We start from the raw sequence: 16665 nt of genomic DNA on the forward strand, positions 1-16665 counted from the left end.
GCTAAATGGACCGTGCCTCTTAGTAAGCAAATCACAGTCTTTATGACTATCTGCCACCAGGATACAAAAGGAGCTGTGGGTTTCACTAAAGCTAAGCAGTGTCTTCTTTCCCACCGAAATGCAGGGTCTTACGTATAGAGGACTCACACAACTGAAGTCACACCAGAGTTCTCCATAAATCTTGATGGCATTTACTGTTTTTCCAAGCAGCATACAAGTTGTTTCCCGATTTGCTAGTGGAGCAGCACATTTCATTAACATGGCTTTTATTCATCCTAACTCGAAAGGTCAGAACCAGTAGCCTGAAAGACTTTCCTTGCTTTAACAATGAAGTTTGCCTACTGATGAGCGTCAGGCACTGCTGAGGCCTCAGAAATAAACATTATGCTCAGAGGTCCCCTAGGCATGGCAAACTCCTTGTGTATCTTGAAGCTGCAAGGCATGAAAACTTCGCACTGAGTTCCCTGCCTGCTGCTACAGAAACGCTGCTTTAGATCAGAGCTTTCCCAGGTTTTTCTGTGGTTTTAATCACTCCCCTTGTGCACATGACACACAAGAGCCCTGACATTATCTGAGCTCATCATCAGTCTCTTCAGGAAGACAAACCTGGGCGTATTTGACTTGTGTGATCCACACGTTGTTTATGTCTGTATCAGAAACCCATCCTAAATAAACTCTGAGCCTGAGGTTTTTATGATCTTACACTATCCAAGGGTTCAAATAGACAACAGCTTCCCATTCAGAAGATCACACAGGCAGCCAATGGAGTCAATCAATCTGCTTTGCTTGCTTGCCCTGCCTTATGAGCAAGACCTGTGCTTGTGCCCTTAAACTATGTGGCACCGAAGGTCAGCATTTGTTACATGAAACGAAATAAAGATGCAAGCTGCATAGGAAGCTCAGTCCATTTCTGGATAGGCAAGAAAACCAAAGATTCCTTCATAAACTTGATTACAGTTCAGCCTGTTGTGCTGCTGACATTCCTGGCCATCTTTCTGTGCTGCCTTCACCAGTATTACTGAGTTACCATGCATGCAAGCATTCTCTGCTCAAAGTAACAAAAGCCATTGCTTCTACTGATGCCCAATTGGAAGCACAAATTCCTAATTCACATGCACTGCTGTCCAAACTACTTCACATTTTGATTTTTCCCATCTTTTTGTGTGTGGCAAATTCAGCCAGCACGCTTCTTTCTAAATGTTTTAGACACTGAAATTTGTATAATAGACCTTGAACATTCCCTCCACAGGAAAGGCTACAGCCTGAATTCACCCTCAAGAGAGTAGATGGAGAGACTCATTCTATATTGACCCCAAGCATGGGCTGAGTTGGCAGCTTCTCAGTCACCATATAATCCAACCATGAGACATTATGTCATCAGGCACCAGGATTTAATAGTCCTGCTCCTTATGGAAATACTTTTTTTCCTAGGGTGTTCTGTTTAGCACACATGCTGAAGCTGGCCTTCTAAACAGAAGTACATTCTCAGCAACCTCTTAGACAAGATCAAGTTGGGGAGAAGGTCAGTAAGCCAACACACAGAGCTACCACTCAGAGAGATCTCCGTGGGCTGCAGAGTCAGAAAGAAACTTCATGAAACTTCCAAACAAAAGGCAGGAACAAAAAACATGTTTTGTTCCAAACAAAAATGTGTGAGACACATGCAACTATACAGTACAGTCAACAAAAAGAAAAACCAAAACAAAAGCAACAAAATACATGGGGCATGGTTTAGTGCCAGGACAGTCACTGTGAGATGGACTTAGGACCTGAGAAAGACCTAAATGCTGAAACATGGTTATTAATCGGCAATGCAGAATCCTCAAAAACAGATGCTGACCCAGAGGACTCTAATTTGGGGGCTCATGTTGTAAAGATCAGGCCTTTCTCTGGCGTCCTGAGTTAGGCATCTGAAAACCAGGAGTTAACATTAAAAACCTGAGCTTGCTTTATCAGCACTATCAAATACAGAGGTAAATAAATGCATAGTTTTTCCTGGTTCTCTCCGTTTAAGTAAAAGCAAACAAACAAACAAACAAAAAACCCTTTACACTGAACCAGAAGCCTTCCTGGGATACAGGAAAAATACAGACAAGTATGAATTGGCATTTTTGATCAACAAACTTTTTAGATGCAAAAGAAATAAAATACAAACTTGAACCAGGGCAGATCAGATAAACCTTCAGCAGGGAGTGGTTGAACTGCTTCACATGTTGGCTTGATCATCATTTCACACATGCTAAATAAATCCACGAGTGCACTGATATTCAAATTAGAGCAAGTATCATTTGCATTGCAAACTGACTCTAGTCAATTATGTACTTTTAAAAAATCTGAGAAATTTAGCCAAAATAGATAAGCAGTGAAACCAGTGGTAATTTATGTAGATGTAAGGTTGACAAATCTTCCAGAAGAGTGTCTCGATCATGTTTGAACACTTTGAGGCATACGGGAACAAAGCCACGTATTTTTCAAGGCAAGCAGAAAAAGCATGGAGAAAAAAAAAGGAAAAAAGATAGTCAATATGTGCTGCTTGGCTTCTGTCTGTCATCTCATCTGACTACACAGAAGGGCACAGCCAGGGCAGGATGCTTGCAGTGTCCCAGGCTGTCAGTCAGTGTGCAGCCTGACCACCTCTAGCACACCCCAGCTCATAGGGCAGCAGCAGGCAGCTCCTTTGCAAGTTGGGTGATTACAAACACAAGCTGAAATGATCCTATGAAGTCATGAATTAACCTACAAACCGCTCTTGCAGTTGGCAGGGTGCTGGGCTTTCTCTGGGTGATGAAACGTGGCTTTGCAGTGTTGCCTGCAGCACCTTCGCTGCCTGCTGGGGCTGGAGAAAGCACCTGAATAGTTGCTGAGTGTTCAGAAACACATCACAGAGCTTGGAAATGAGTGAGAATTATGTCAAATATCGGTGACCACGTGAGACAGGGTCCCTCAACATTGATACGTGAGGACAAGAACATAGGTTACACTAAGCTACCATGTGATGGGCACATACTGTTGCACAATGCTCATCACTGCACCAAGGACATTTAACACAAAAATGCCCTTTCATGTTTCTACTTACTCATTTTCAGCATCTTTTTTACACGGTAGGCCTTGAGTCCAAAATTCCTTTGCACAGAGACCAGCAGTGCTTCCTGTGAGAAGAAACACAGAATGACTATAAGAAACATCCACGCTCACCTTAAGGCCATCTCATCTTACCAAAGAGAGATGAAATGACAGGCACAAGTGACGGTTCAAAGTTTTTGCTGATTTCAAAAAAAAAAAAAAAAGAAAAGAAAAAAAGAAAGAAAGAAAAAAAAGAGAAAATTCTCACGATATACTTGGGTTCACCAAAAAGGAGAAAAAGGAAGGGGAAAAAAAAAACAGACCTCCTATTTTCCTTAGCTTTGCTTCTAGGAATGGTTGAATAATTTTCATCTCTAACTTTTCCAAAGAATTAGCCTGAGGCAGAGAGCAAAGATTGAACACTGCAGCACCAGGGGAAAGCTCTGAATACCTGCTCCCAGTTTAAAGTCTCCTGCAACACCGAATAATATTAAAAGCAATGCTTCACAGCATTGCCAAAATTACTGCAGCAATGTATACCCTTCCTCATCAAGGTCCCGGTACCTTGGGCAAGCCCTCTGAAGGTCTGAAGGCTTCATTTCCTTCTCTTCATCTCTTTGTGTGCCACTGATACCCATCCGCATATAGAAAAAACGGTACTGCTCCACAGCAGCAGAGAAGAAAGCAGCACAGACAAGCCCCAAGGACTCCTGAAAGCTTCTGTAGGCACCACAAGGGCAGAGTGCTCAGGACAAATGAGCTCTAAAACTCTACAAATGAGCATTCACTGCTATTTTGCTTGCTTCGAGTCCAACTTCCCCTGTGCAAGTGACAAATAGGTCTCCCTGGGCTGACCAAACCACGGTACCTGACACGGTCAACAACCTCACCAGCAGTAAGTTTGTGGATGTGCTGGAGCACAGTCTGTGGTGCAGTGACTGCCTTCATCAAGACCTAGAAACAGGAGTTAGCACAAGCAAACACACAGCTTGCTCACCGAGTTGTTATTTTGCAACCTCTAAACTGCATTACTATGGAAATGAGGCTGGCATCTCTGCAAGACTGAAAAATTCCAGGAAACCTTGAGGTGTTGGAGGACTTTGTTGATTTTTTTTTAAAACAAGGCAGTTTTAGACATGACATATGCTGAAATTCTAAAGACAGGAAAAAGCTGTACATGTACATTCACAACTGAAGAATGTCAGCCCAGGAATTAACATTTTTAACTTGCGGTTTTCCTTCTTAAAAAGCAACAGCAACAAAGCAGGGAGGAGCTCCATCTTGAAATCTGAGATAGATACTGATAATTTTCAGCACACATAACAATATTTCCTGATTACTTACTCATTTTTCATATCCCTATAGATTTCCCCTGAAAGCAAAAATTTGTTGTGAGTGAAACACCACTGGAATATTAAATCACATATAATAGTACACTGGATGATCAAGAACCTTTTCTTAGTAGATATTTCTGCTTATGAAGAAGGGGTTCTGAAATTTTCCATACTGTCAATCCAGTTTAATCACACGTGGCTATTGGAAAATAGATTGAGGGGAGAAAAATCCTACTGATACCCCAGATATTCATTCACTGCTCCTGTAATTTAAACATTCAAAAATTGCTTTGGGATTACAAGGCACGGAAAATGCCACAGAGCTTTAAAGCCAAATCATTCATCTCCTGCTCCCATCAGGTCCTTCCACACTGCCACCATTTTATCGCATGAAGAAAAAAAGAAAAAGAGGAAGCTATAATCCCGTATGTATGCGTACTATCTTTGCAATGGGCGGCTCCGTGGGTAGTGGATGGGCAGCACTGCTATCCACACAGGGCAAACACTGCAAAGGACAGTCACTGTCGCAATATTTTTGTATGCAGGACAGCTAAGGCATCCAGAAAACGACAGAAAAGCCACAGTGAGGCAGAAAAGCCTAGGAGAGCTTTCTGGCCCTCCGGTCAGCCCACCAGACTCGCTCAGTCTCTCTGGGGAGCATTCAGAGGAAAGGAGAAGGGCGCTTGGCAGAGTTCAGCTGGTACTGAAGAAAAGCCAGTTCTCTGAGGAGCAGCACTTCAGTGATGGAAATGAGCAATTTCAGTTTTTCTCGCAACAATAGTAAACAGACAATTTTACCCACGTGGTAGCCAAGTGAACAGCAGCTGTAGAGGTTTCTCTGATCTCAGACTAAGTTTTGGAGGATGCTGTCCTCAAAGGGGTGACTGGAGAGAGACATCTGAGTTTCTCTTACCGCTTCTCACAGGAGCATTGAATTCACCTGCAGCCCTGGCATATGCAATGAAAACTGCAATCCTCACCAGAAACAGCACTCACGCAGTACATTCCAAAGCACTCATTACATCAAAACCACAAAAATGTATCAGGACCTTTGCTGGGGGAAATGTCTCTGGTTTTCTAGCAAGTCAGAACAGAGGTAACCTCAAAGTATTTATGCTGCAGAGCATCTTCCAACTAGTCCAAAAAGCACACAGGGTAAGTTCCTCCCAGCTTTATTCTACAACACCAGGGGACACTGTTTGAAAGTTCAGTTGTTCATTGTCTGACTTATTGGTATCACAGGTAAGGATCAAATATGATGGGCCAGTTGCTCCAATCTTTGTTCCAAAAGTAAGATTTTTTTCTTCCCACGTGTACTCAGTGAAGCACAGTCACAGACAGAGGATGCAGCCTTTGCAATATGCTACAAAGTCACCGTTGGGATTATTACAACAGATGTGGAAGAAACATGAACTACTGCCAATGCAACTCCTTGAAACAAAGACTAAAGTGGTAAACAAGTTATTTTTTGAGATCCTGCAAAGCATTCGAATTCCCAGTGTCTCATTTTTTACAGTGAAGAGCATAACAAGAAGAAAAGCGACACAGACATGAATCTATCGGGTGACTGTGATTGACACTGAGCTGGTGAAGGACAGCACTGAAAATGGATCTACGAAGAGACCACAAAACTAATTCCTTTTGTGATATAATCCTGATCCTAAGCTACAGTAGAAATGCTAATACATTAATCTATGTCTCTAATGTCACCATTCTAATTTAATACATTACTAAGGAGATAAATCTCTGAATACATCCTGCATAAATAGCGTGCATTGTTATGATTTTCTTAATAAGCCGTGGAAAATTAACATAGGCATTGCTAGCAGCCTCATATCCTAATGCAAATGCAATTTATTGTTTTGCGGGATGTAATGCTATACACATATATAGATGAGTTATGATATTACACTAGTTTTTGCAGACAGCCTTGAGACAATCAACAGTAACACCCGCATCTTATCAAGCAACTTTGGATGGGAAAAAGATGGGAATGCACAGGAGCACCGTTTTATTTAATCCCACAGTCCTCCCTGTTTGACTGTGCTGGAGAACAAAGCAGGAAACATCCTGGTATCACCATACAAATCCATGGTACCTTGAATACTGCAAGCAGAGCTGGCCTCATGCACCAAAAAATTAAAGCAGAGCTGGAAAGGTATAAGTATCAGCAAGAATGATTAAAGGAGTGAAATGGCTTCTGCGTAGGGAGACTTAAGCACCAAACAGCTCCGGCCTGGAAAATATGTTATGGTAGAGATCTATAAAATCAAGGGTAGCATGGAGAAGAGAGTAGGAGCAACAGCTGAGCATTTTCTAATGCAAAAAACTCAAGATGATCAAGCAAAGCCAAAAAGCAAGAACAGACCAAAAGAGGTACTTCTTCATGAGACACACGGTTGAGCTGTGCTGCTGAGCCACAGGATGCTCACCTACAGACAGAAGTGAACTTAATTTGAAAACCTCACACCTGGGTCTTGCAACCCAGATGCCAGCCCTTCAGCTGCTCACAGCATTCATAGTGACCCACTAACCAGCTCTGCTTAGCGGTATCCTCATGATTGCCCATCTCCAGCACAGATTGGACTCCAATCCAAAAGGTACCACCACTGGGCACCAAAGGGGTCCTTGCTGCATGGGACATCAGGAGCTCTCTTTTTATCGTGTACATAGAGGAAATGCGCAAAGGACCTCTCTGCGGGAGCAAGCCAGCAGCAGCTGGGTAGCACAAGCCTGGTTTTGCAGAGACCAACTCCAGCACGGGATTGGCTAAGAAGCACTGCAACAAGCCAGGAATTCCCACCCTTTGCTACACAAAGATGGAACTGCTGAAGAATTAATTTGCACTCATTCCTGCCTTCCTTTGACCAAGTACTGCGCTGCCATACTGTACAGAAATCAAGTCAGCAGGGCAGGTTTGATCTTTGCCAATACCATGACAGGTTTGATTTATTTTCAGCTATAATACACACTCGGACTGTGGCTTCTGGCAGCTTGCTTTATTTCCAGATCAATGAGAAATTATGATTGCGAAAAAGCGAGCCTGGGGAGTGGTTCTCATTTACTCCCGGGCACAGAAAGCCCCCACTATTTATATGCAGTCAACTCACTGGGCTGCATGAGGACATCAACAGGTTCCAGGAAGATTCCTCCAACCAGAGGGATCCACTGTCCCTATGAGTCTCAAATGGTGAAATATGGTTATGAAGACGTAACTGGATCACAGCCTGGAGTGTTTTTGAAAAAACACAACTTGAGCTCTGAAAAATAAGGCTTCTTTCTTTTCTTCCATGTTCTATGAAGAACCTTTCTGAAGCCATTACCCACACCTGCAGATTGAGAGCCCTTTGGATGACCCACGTGGTGCACAGCTTAGTGAAATTTGTGAAAGTGATTGCAATGCAATTAAGAGTTATCCAAAACTGACTCCTCAGGGGGTTCTCTTAGGTGGAGGAATTGTTAATAATAAGGGTATAATTCAAACAACCTGCATTTGCTGTTTCTTCATGGGTTTGGAAGATTAAGAGAGAAAAAAATCTGTGTAGCAAACATACAAAAAAAAAAATCATCTTCATTTATACTTTGTGGGAGATGCTTGTAATTTCAATGTTTCATTTCAATTCAGATAGAAGTATTGAGTGTTCAAGTTTAGAATATAATATGAGCAAAGAATCTCAAGTGGTTTATTTGGGACTGAAACACTTAGTCCAACTTAAAAATGTTTATCTACCAGCATACCAGGGAAAAAAAAATAACAGGGAAAGGCGGGGGCATAAGAAATCTCTCAACAGAAGAGGGGCTCCTAAACTAACCAGCACTAAAAATCAAGATTTTACTCAGAAATGTCTTCTGGAGGAAGATTGTTTTTGAACAGATATGTGAAAAAATAAGCTTCTCAGACAGCTTCTTTGAGAATCAATTTTAGATAAATATTATGAAACCACAAGTAGCATGATAAACATGCATGCTAGGTTTCTTCACCCAGCTGCAGCTGGAAAACCAAGCAATAAATACTATTTATTTATTTTAATAGTATGCTTAGTGAAAGTATTACCAATATTTTCTGAGCTTAAAATCATCCACGAATGTATTTTACCATGAGGCTCAGCATTTTCATAGTAATTTACAACTTTAAAATGGTAAACTCTATTACTCTCTGTCACACCAACAACTAGGTAAGTGCAGAATGCTACTGTATGAAGTATGATGAAATTTATTGCTGCAGTCATTAGTACATATTGATTTTGCTTATAACAACCCAAGGGGAATACTAAACCGATTACGCCTGTGCTGTGCTCGCTCTCACTCCCTGACAGGAAGCAGATGCTGCAATGCCAGTGTGTAAGCCACCCTCCTCCCTCCTCAGGTGGCTTTTTGCAAGAGATTAGTGTCACTCCTTTGCTTAGCATTTTGGGTTTTGCTCCATTTTGTGGCTACTCCATGCACTGCTTGACTTATAAGAATTGGCAGCTCTCAGACAACCAGGGCAGCCACACACAGAGATGTGATATTAGTGAATGCATGATTAAATGTATCAAATCCTTGCTAAGCATGATTTCTGTGGTTTAAATCAGGTTTAGGGTCTACTGACAGTATTAGATTCCCACACTTATACTTGAATCCCTGGTCCTGACAACAATAGTACCAGCTGAGGACTTCTCTTAAGATTATTGAATTATTTCTGCAAGATACAAGTAAAAAGACTCGTACATAGCAAAATCTGCAGACAAATGAGTTTTCTTGGTTTGACTTGTGTAGCGAACAGCATTATAGACAGTGACTGATCAAAGACATGGCTCTTCATACTTCTGTAAGAAAACTTAGTATGAAATTCGATTTAAGGAATCAGTTTCATTTCAATATTTAATTGAAAAATATTTAATTATTGTCACCCTGCAACTAGGACAAAAGAGGTGTTGAAAGAACTTCCCGCATTCAATTGATTTTGAACTTTGGGGGTAGCTCAGAAATTCCACCTAATTAATCTGAAAAGACTGACATAGTTATTTCATTCTATTCTTTGTAGCACTTTTACTTAAAAGGTATTTCTTTAATTGAACAGAAAAGCAATTTCAGTCTTAATGACACTAGTCCAGGGAATGGAGCTTTATGGAAAAAAAAATGCAGGGAAAGGAAAATCACCAAGCTCATGAGGGCAGGGCCAACTTAGGCATCACCGTCCTCCCGCCTATCTCAGCAGTGAGAGGCAATAGATGTGCCTCTCAAGCTTTAGAGTCGCAATAGAGATAGCTCAGTGTTTGTGCTTTGGACAGCAGCACAGCCTCACCAATGGCAAGTCCTGCATGACCAACCTAGTGGCCTTCTGTAAGCTGAAAAAGCTCCACACTGGAGGGCGGTGGTTGTGATCACTGTTCCATTCTGTTTCTTCCTTTGACCTTTCTCCCAGTTGTGCAGCAGCACAAGCAAGGACTGTAACCAACAGCCCATGACAGGACCTGTGCAGTAGCCGTGGTACATTGTGTCACACAGACCTAACTCAGCACACAGGAGTAAACTTGTCCTTAGGAGGAGCAGTCTGGGGAAGATCAACGAGCACAGGGCCGTCTTCCCCATTTTTGCCAGTAGCTGAACATTTCCTCCTCTCCCCCAGGAATGCCATTTTGCGATGAAACCAGCCACAGCATACAGAAAAACAGCTACAACAGTACAGGCACACATCACATGAAAAAGGTGACCCTCAGAATCATAGAATATCCCAAGCTGGAAAGGACTCCTAAGGATCATCAAGTCCAAATCCTGGAACAAGCAATCATTTTATTAAGGCCCACTTTCAGCCAGGCTGATCTCTGACTCCCCCCCTCACACACCTCATTTCTTCATTAGGGGCTTAAAAACCAGGTCATAGCAGCAGGATGTGTTGGCTCAGCCTGGCAAGGCACACGCTTTCTGGCAGAGCCTGCGTTTGTGGAAATCAAGCAGCAGCCCCTAGGGAAAAACAAACACAGGCACCCCTGGGAAGTTATTTGATCTACATCACATCTCTGCTTGGAAAATAACATCCTAAATCCAGTCATCCATTGCTCAGAAGGCCCTCATTTTCCACTCATCTTCCCAGATTATTTCTTTTCTTACAGGCAGAGGGCTGTGTGCACCTGTACACCATTTTTGTTTGTGGGTTTTTTGTCCCTTGTTTGTTTTCATTCTTCCCTTTTATGCAGCAGCTGGCTGCTGGACACTCCAAATCCCTCCTGAAGTCACTAAGTAATGTCACCACTTACTGTTTTCCACCTGCAGACCCATCATCACTAATTACAGCCTCCATAAATTAGTTCACCAGTGACAACCAAACGAAGCCATTAACAAATTGCCTTAATACCGGGCAGCCCAGCTTCCCGATACGGGTAATGACTACCTGTAAACATCATCAGACTGCACAAGAAGGATGGTGTGGTGAATTCTCCATTGTTAGTGTCCTGCAAGTAGCCACAATGGCACCATTTTAATTTTATCCCTTGTACGCAGGATTTTCCTGTGCTGCTCAAAACAGAGGGTATGTACTTTGACTGGCAGTGCTTCTTGTGTTCACTACAAATGAGGGAAATGATCCTGGAACTGGAGAGCTGCAGTTCCTTACTGGAAAAAACATTCCACCAACCTGTACGTTAGCACAGAAAGTGGGGTTCAGCGAGTCCGACTTACATACAGCCCCCTCCTACAACACCAAGATGCTTTGAAGGGCAAAAGCACTACTCAAGGTAAAAGCCGTGGCTGAAAAGTGGAGTAGACAGAGGCCTCTATATAAGATCTAAGACAGAATCTGCAGTCTTTAGAAGGGTCTCCGTACTCCAGACCCCGCCTCCCCAGGCAGCCATGGAGGAGCACAAGAACATTTGCACTGCCAGGTTGCATCCAGATACATCTCAGAATGATCCTCTCCATGAAATGAGTGCATTCCCTGACACTGCCTTGTGCAGGACCCAGAATGCTGCTGCAAGAGAGGTGCCCACCCTTCACTAGGACCATATTCTCAGTCACCTAACCCATTTGAAATGAAATCACTGCTCACACCGTGAGACTGGCAAGCACAGAACAAAGAGCTGCAGGTTTCCCCTGCAAGCCAGAGTTAATTTCATCATCTTTTGCTGCTTTAAACCAACACTCCATGAAGCATCAATACAGAATAATCACTAGGTAGTCATTCTGGAAACATCCACATCACAGGGCCCTCAGTGAAAGCATAGGAGAGAGAGACAATAAATAAATAATTTAAAAAGGCCAAACCATTAGTTTTTCCATAGATGCTATTCTAAGAGTTTGAGGTAAGGTGCTTATTGAAAACAAGGCTTCTGAGCTCATTGATTGTTTCTTGCTTGCAGAAAATCCCAACTTAGGGCTCCCATTGATTTATGTCACATTTAAAAGCTTGGTTCTCTTGAGTTATTCCACCATACTTCAAGCAAAGCAATTAATTCTTGTGTGTTTTCTTTTTTTTTTTTTTAAATAATAACTTACCTCCTGCATAGAAAGTTTCTGGAACTGCACACAACACTACAGAAATGCATCTTAGATGCTAAGCATGCCTGTTCCAACTTATTTCACAGATTTAACTGCTGCAATGTTGGCAGACCTTTGCACCACAAGTATGTGTATGTGTGTGCATCATGTCTGGAATGTTTTGTCATTCTGGTGGTGGTGTCTCGCATGAGACATCTGTCAGCATTCAGTATAAAACACATCCTATTCACCCATCACATAAGCTCTTTGTATGAGGAGATAACACATTAAACAACTTTTAATTTGACCACATGGATCAGTGGAATAGCTTGGGTTGGAAGGGACCTCTAGGATCATCAGGCTCCAACCCCTCTGCCACAGGCAGGGCCACCAACCTCCACATTTAATACTAGACCAGGCTACCCAGGGCCCCATCCACCATCCAACCTGGCCTTGAACACCTCCAGGGACAGGGCATCCACAACCTCTCTGGGCAGCCTGTTCCAGCACCTCAGTGCTCTCACTGTAAAGAACTGATATCCAACCTAAATCTTCCCTGCCTCAACTTAAAACCATTTCTGCTTGTCCTGCTGTTATGTACCCTTTCAAAGAGTTGATTCCCCTCCTGTTTATAGGCTCCCTTTAGGTACTGGAAGGCTGCAATGAGGTCACCCTGCAGCCTTTCCTTCTCCAGGCTGAACAAGCCCAGCTCCTTCAGCCTGTCTTTGTAGGGGAGGTGCTCCAGCCTTAAGAGCACCTTTGAGGCTAAATGGTTACAGAAGTGTTATTCTTTCCCTGTTAGTTAAAACTTTATCAGAAAAAAAGAATTCAAGGTAATGTATTCTAGCAGCTAAAATACTGACACCTGCACATGCTCCTAACCCAGAGGCACCTGCAGATCTCTGCAACCACACACCTGCCAGTCTCACCATCTGCAAGGCTCTTCCCTGTTAAACACAAAGGTTGGACCAGGCACATCCAACCCACAGCCCACATGCGGCCCAGAACAGCTCACACTGCAGCCTGGCCCCGTACCACTGTGGAAGTTGCTCTGCTCCCACAGCAGCCATCACTGAGCGCCAACCAAACAACTGGGCTGGAACCAGGGCGCGGGGAGGGTGCCATGCAGTGATAACTCAAGTTATGGCAAACAAGTTTATGCATTTTGATACATTGGGTAAACGCTGGCCTGTGAACAGGAAAAAAAAAACCCATAGTCATGCTTTTCATTTTGATAAAGAAATTTGAGAACAGGTTCCAAGATGGCAAAAAAAAAATCAATTTTTGAGTATATTTGTGACTCCATTTTCAGTCAACATAACTACATGATCTGCATACTTTCAAATGGAACATACAGAGTTGCAATCAGACGTTCAACTCAAAGAAATATCTGATCACGTCTCTCTAGCAGATTTTTATAAGCTCTCTCTTAGCAGAGAGAAGTATCCCTCACTTCTCAGTCACACCTCGTTCATGTCGTCACTCTTGGCAGTACGGACATTTGTGAACAGCTGTTTTCAAAGATGAAGCACAGGAAGAGTAAAACTGCATCAAAAATCTCAAGGAAATACCTTCAGAGCTCACAGAGAACTGCAACCACCGCCACTGAACCAGCCTCAGGCGTTAGCTTCACAAAACTTTGGTCAAATATCCCACTAGTTTTATGGTTTGGTGATCTCCTTTTTATGTTTTGATTTAAAAAAAAAAAACCCTAAAATTTAAAACATTTTGCTACTTATATACATTAGCTATATTACATACTTTATGGGAGTGCTCCAAAAGTAGTGCCTCCTATTTTACTATGTTGGCCCACAATGTCAGAGGCGGATGTTTGTATGGAAGCAAAGGTTGAACCTTCCCACCAATATCCCAGTCCATGTTGTTGCCGTGTGACAGATGGCAGCAGAAAGACAGCCTGACAAAATGGCATCTGATATGGAAGTGTTTATGAAGCAAAGGGGTGTCACTGAATTCCTCCATGTTAAAAAGGAGTTCAGACTGCTGCCAAAATAAAAACTGCATCGGCCAGCATCTCCTTCCAATACCTTCCAGAAGAGATGAAGCGCAAAAAGTCCTTTTCAGCACCAATTGGTGCCCTGAGCCAAGCACAGGGGCTGTTCTGGCAGTAAGCACCTCTAGCACACCTGCAAGTAAATGCACCACCACCCAGAGAACGCAGTGCTAGCCACCCAAAGGAGCTGGCAGTACTGCAGAAGCAGTCTTCTCCCAAGGCCATGTACCATGCTCCAGATGCCTAATTAACAACAGCACATTAAAAAAAAAAAAAATCTCCTTCCATCCAGCCTGGTTTCACCAACTCAAAGGCCTCACTGCTGTGGGATCATAAAATATCCTGTGTTGGAAGGGACCCACAAGGACCACTGAGTCTAAACCCTGCCTCCACACAGGACCACTCAGAACACAAACCCTACCTCTGACTGCCTTGCCTAAACGCTCCCAGAACTCCAGCAGCTCGGGGTTGTGCCCACTGCCATGGGGAGCCTGTTCCATGCCCACTGCCCTCTGCTGAAAAACCCTTTCCTAACCCTCCCCTGACAAAGGGCTCAATGTCGTTCCCTCGGGTCCTGTCACTGTCACAGAGAGCAGAGCCCAGCGCTGCCCCTCTGCTCCCTGTGAGGAGCTGCAGCCACCATGTGGTCTCCACTCTGCTCCTCTGCTCTAGGCTGAACAAACCCAGGGACCTCAGCTGCTATTCATACCACCTTTGTTGCCCTGCTTTGGATGCTCTCTAATAGTTTTATGGTTTGTTTTTTTAAACTGTGGCACCCAAAACTGCACCCAGTGCTCAAGGTGAGGATGGCTGCACATAAGATGTCTAGGTATCAGCACAGCTATTAATACATTCATCAGCATTTACACAGGACTCACTAAGTAGTCAGTTACTCGAACATCATCACACGATCATCATTGATGAAACAAGACACATCAGCTTGCAAAAACACAGAGGTAGCCCAGATCAGCCTAACATAAAGAAATATTACTTATGGGAATTCAGCCTGGCCATGCCATGCCCCCCTGCCCTAGATTTGCTGAGCAAATGCACAGTCTGACCCAGCAGAAGGAGGCTTAGACCTCACCACTTCCCCAGAACTGCTTATATGACAGTTTTGTGCTTAGAGGCACAGCCTAAGGCTGTGGCAGCACACGGATGGTGCCACAACAGAGGCAGAGGGCACCCAGCCAGTCTTTCTGATGAGGTTGGCACTCAAGGCATGGGGAGAAGAACAACTCCACACAGCATAGAAGCTGTGGTACAGAAAGGAAGATAACTGTAAAACCTCAGCAACTTCTTCACCTCCATCCCAACTCTGCACCTCCCTATGCCTCACACGTTCTTGAGGCAGCCTTCACAGCAACAAAATCCAGTTCCAGACTTATACATAGAGCCACCTCTCACATCCCATTACAGAGCAAAGCAGGGGGGAAATAGACTACTGCATCAGCTGCTTACCCTATTTCACATCAAACAACAAAACACCCTTTCCTGCTAACATAGAATAATTAAAGAGGATTACACCCTCCACCCCAAACATACCTGTAGAGCCAACACCTCATCTCCTCACCACACAGCCCCTGGCCCAGCTTCCTCTAGTGCCGGGCACCACACCCTGAGCCACACAGCTGTACCCACTGCCACTGATCACCCCACCACTTCTCCCCCCTGACACTGGGATTTACAGCACCTGCAGACAATGCCACCTGCAGCAACCCAAAGTGGACCCAAGCCAAAAACTTACAACCCAGCTTTCAAGATTTATTTAAAAAACAAAACAAAACACATTTCTAGCTCTGACTTCAAGGCAGTGATATGATTTGGGACTGGCAAAATACATGGTGTTAAAAATCTCAGGAGACTGGCAGTGCTTCTTCATACCCTGATTTTTGTGCCTGCCTGTTAAGAATCTAAAAAACCTCCAGTGCTTCCCCATAGGGAAGCTTTCTTTAAAAACTACACTGGCCAAGTATTTGTTTATTTATTTTAAGAGTTCATCAAGGATTCTTTTAAATTTGCCTTTCAGTTTTCTTTTTTAAAGATTTCCTTTGAAGCTACAGTATCTAAAACCAAGTATTTTATTTATTTGCTTGTTTTGAGCACTGGATTCCTGTGCAATCACAGGGAACCCTGCAGCTGCAAGACTCCAACAGATTTTCAGGAAAGCAGCAAACGCCACGAGACTGAGAGATGGCAGCACTACAGATCTGTCACAGCAATATCGTATTTTCCCCCCAGTTGTATAAAATTCAGGAAGTTACACAATGACTGCATTTTTACTCATTGCTTGTTCTAAAGGTGGCAAGGTAGTGGGGGTTTGCACGGGGTCTCTGTGAACAGAGCAAATCCTGGGACAGTCTCTCCTCTAGATTAGTCTAGGGGCAAGGTGAACCTGGAGGCTCACCAGCTGCAGTGCTTTACCAGGGACATTTGTGCTTGTGCCACCACTAGCTGCAGGCTTGCTGGTTCTTAATTGCAAGGAGGCCAGCACTGCTTTTCTTTTGCATCTGTTTTTAGGGGGGATTGGAGTACGGCCTGACTTACTGCCTTAGTCTAATTTTCAGGACTGTGGAATAAAAATCATTTGCTGTTAGTCAACCAAAGCTGTCTTTTCTCTCTCTCTATTGATTACTCCTGAATAATCAATCGACATTTGGCACAGTCTTATTTATAATAATTCAAGTCAGCAGCAACATAATTTAGAAACTGGCTACTAGGCATGTGTTGGTAATGAATCGAATCCATGGATAATTCAAATTCATAGACTAAAAAATTACATTTAAATAATGTTAAGGTTGC

The 16665-nt window shown here is 43.3% G+C and overlaps 1 long non-coding RNA gene across 1 annotated transcript in view; it reads right to left on the reverse strand.

The window, feature by feature from the left end:
* LOC107051722 overlaps window positions 1–15437 on the reverse strand; it is a 106790-nt gene extending 91353 nt beyond the window's left edge. The window contains exons 1-2 of the long non-coding RNA XR_003074791.3: window positions 15409–15437; window positions 3077–3149 (exon numbers count right to left, since the gene is read on the reverse strand). This is a non-coding gene — a long non-coding RNA (uncharacterized LOC107051722). The remainder of the gene's footprint in view (window positions 1–3076; window positions 3150–15408) is intronic.
* Window positions 15438–16665: the final 1228 nt, after the last annotated feature.

Source organism: Gallus gallus, chromosome 4 (assembly GCF_016699485.2).
Source record: "Gallus gallus isolate bGalGal1 chromosome 4, bGalGal1.mat.broiler.GRCg7b, whole genome shotgun sequence".
Lineage (NCBI taxonomy): Eukaryota > Metazoa > Chordata > Aves > Galliformes > Phasianidae > Gallus > Gallus gallus.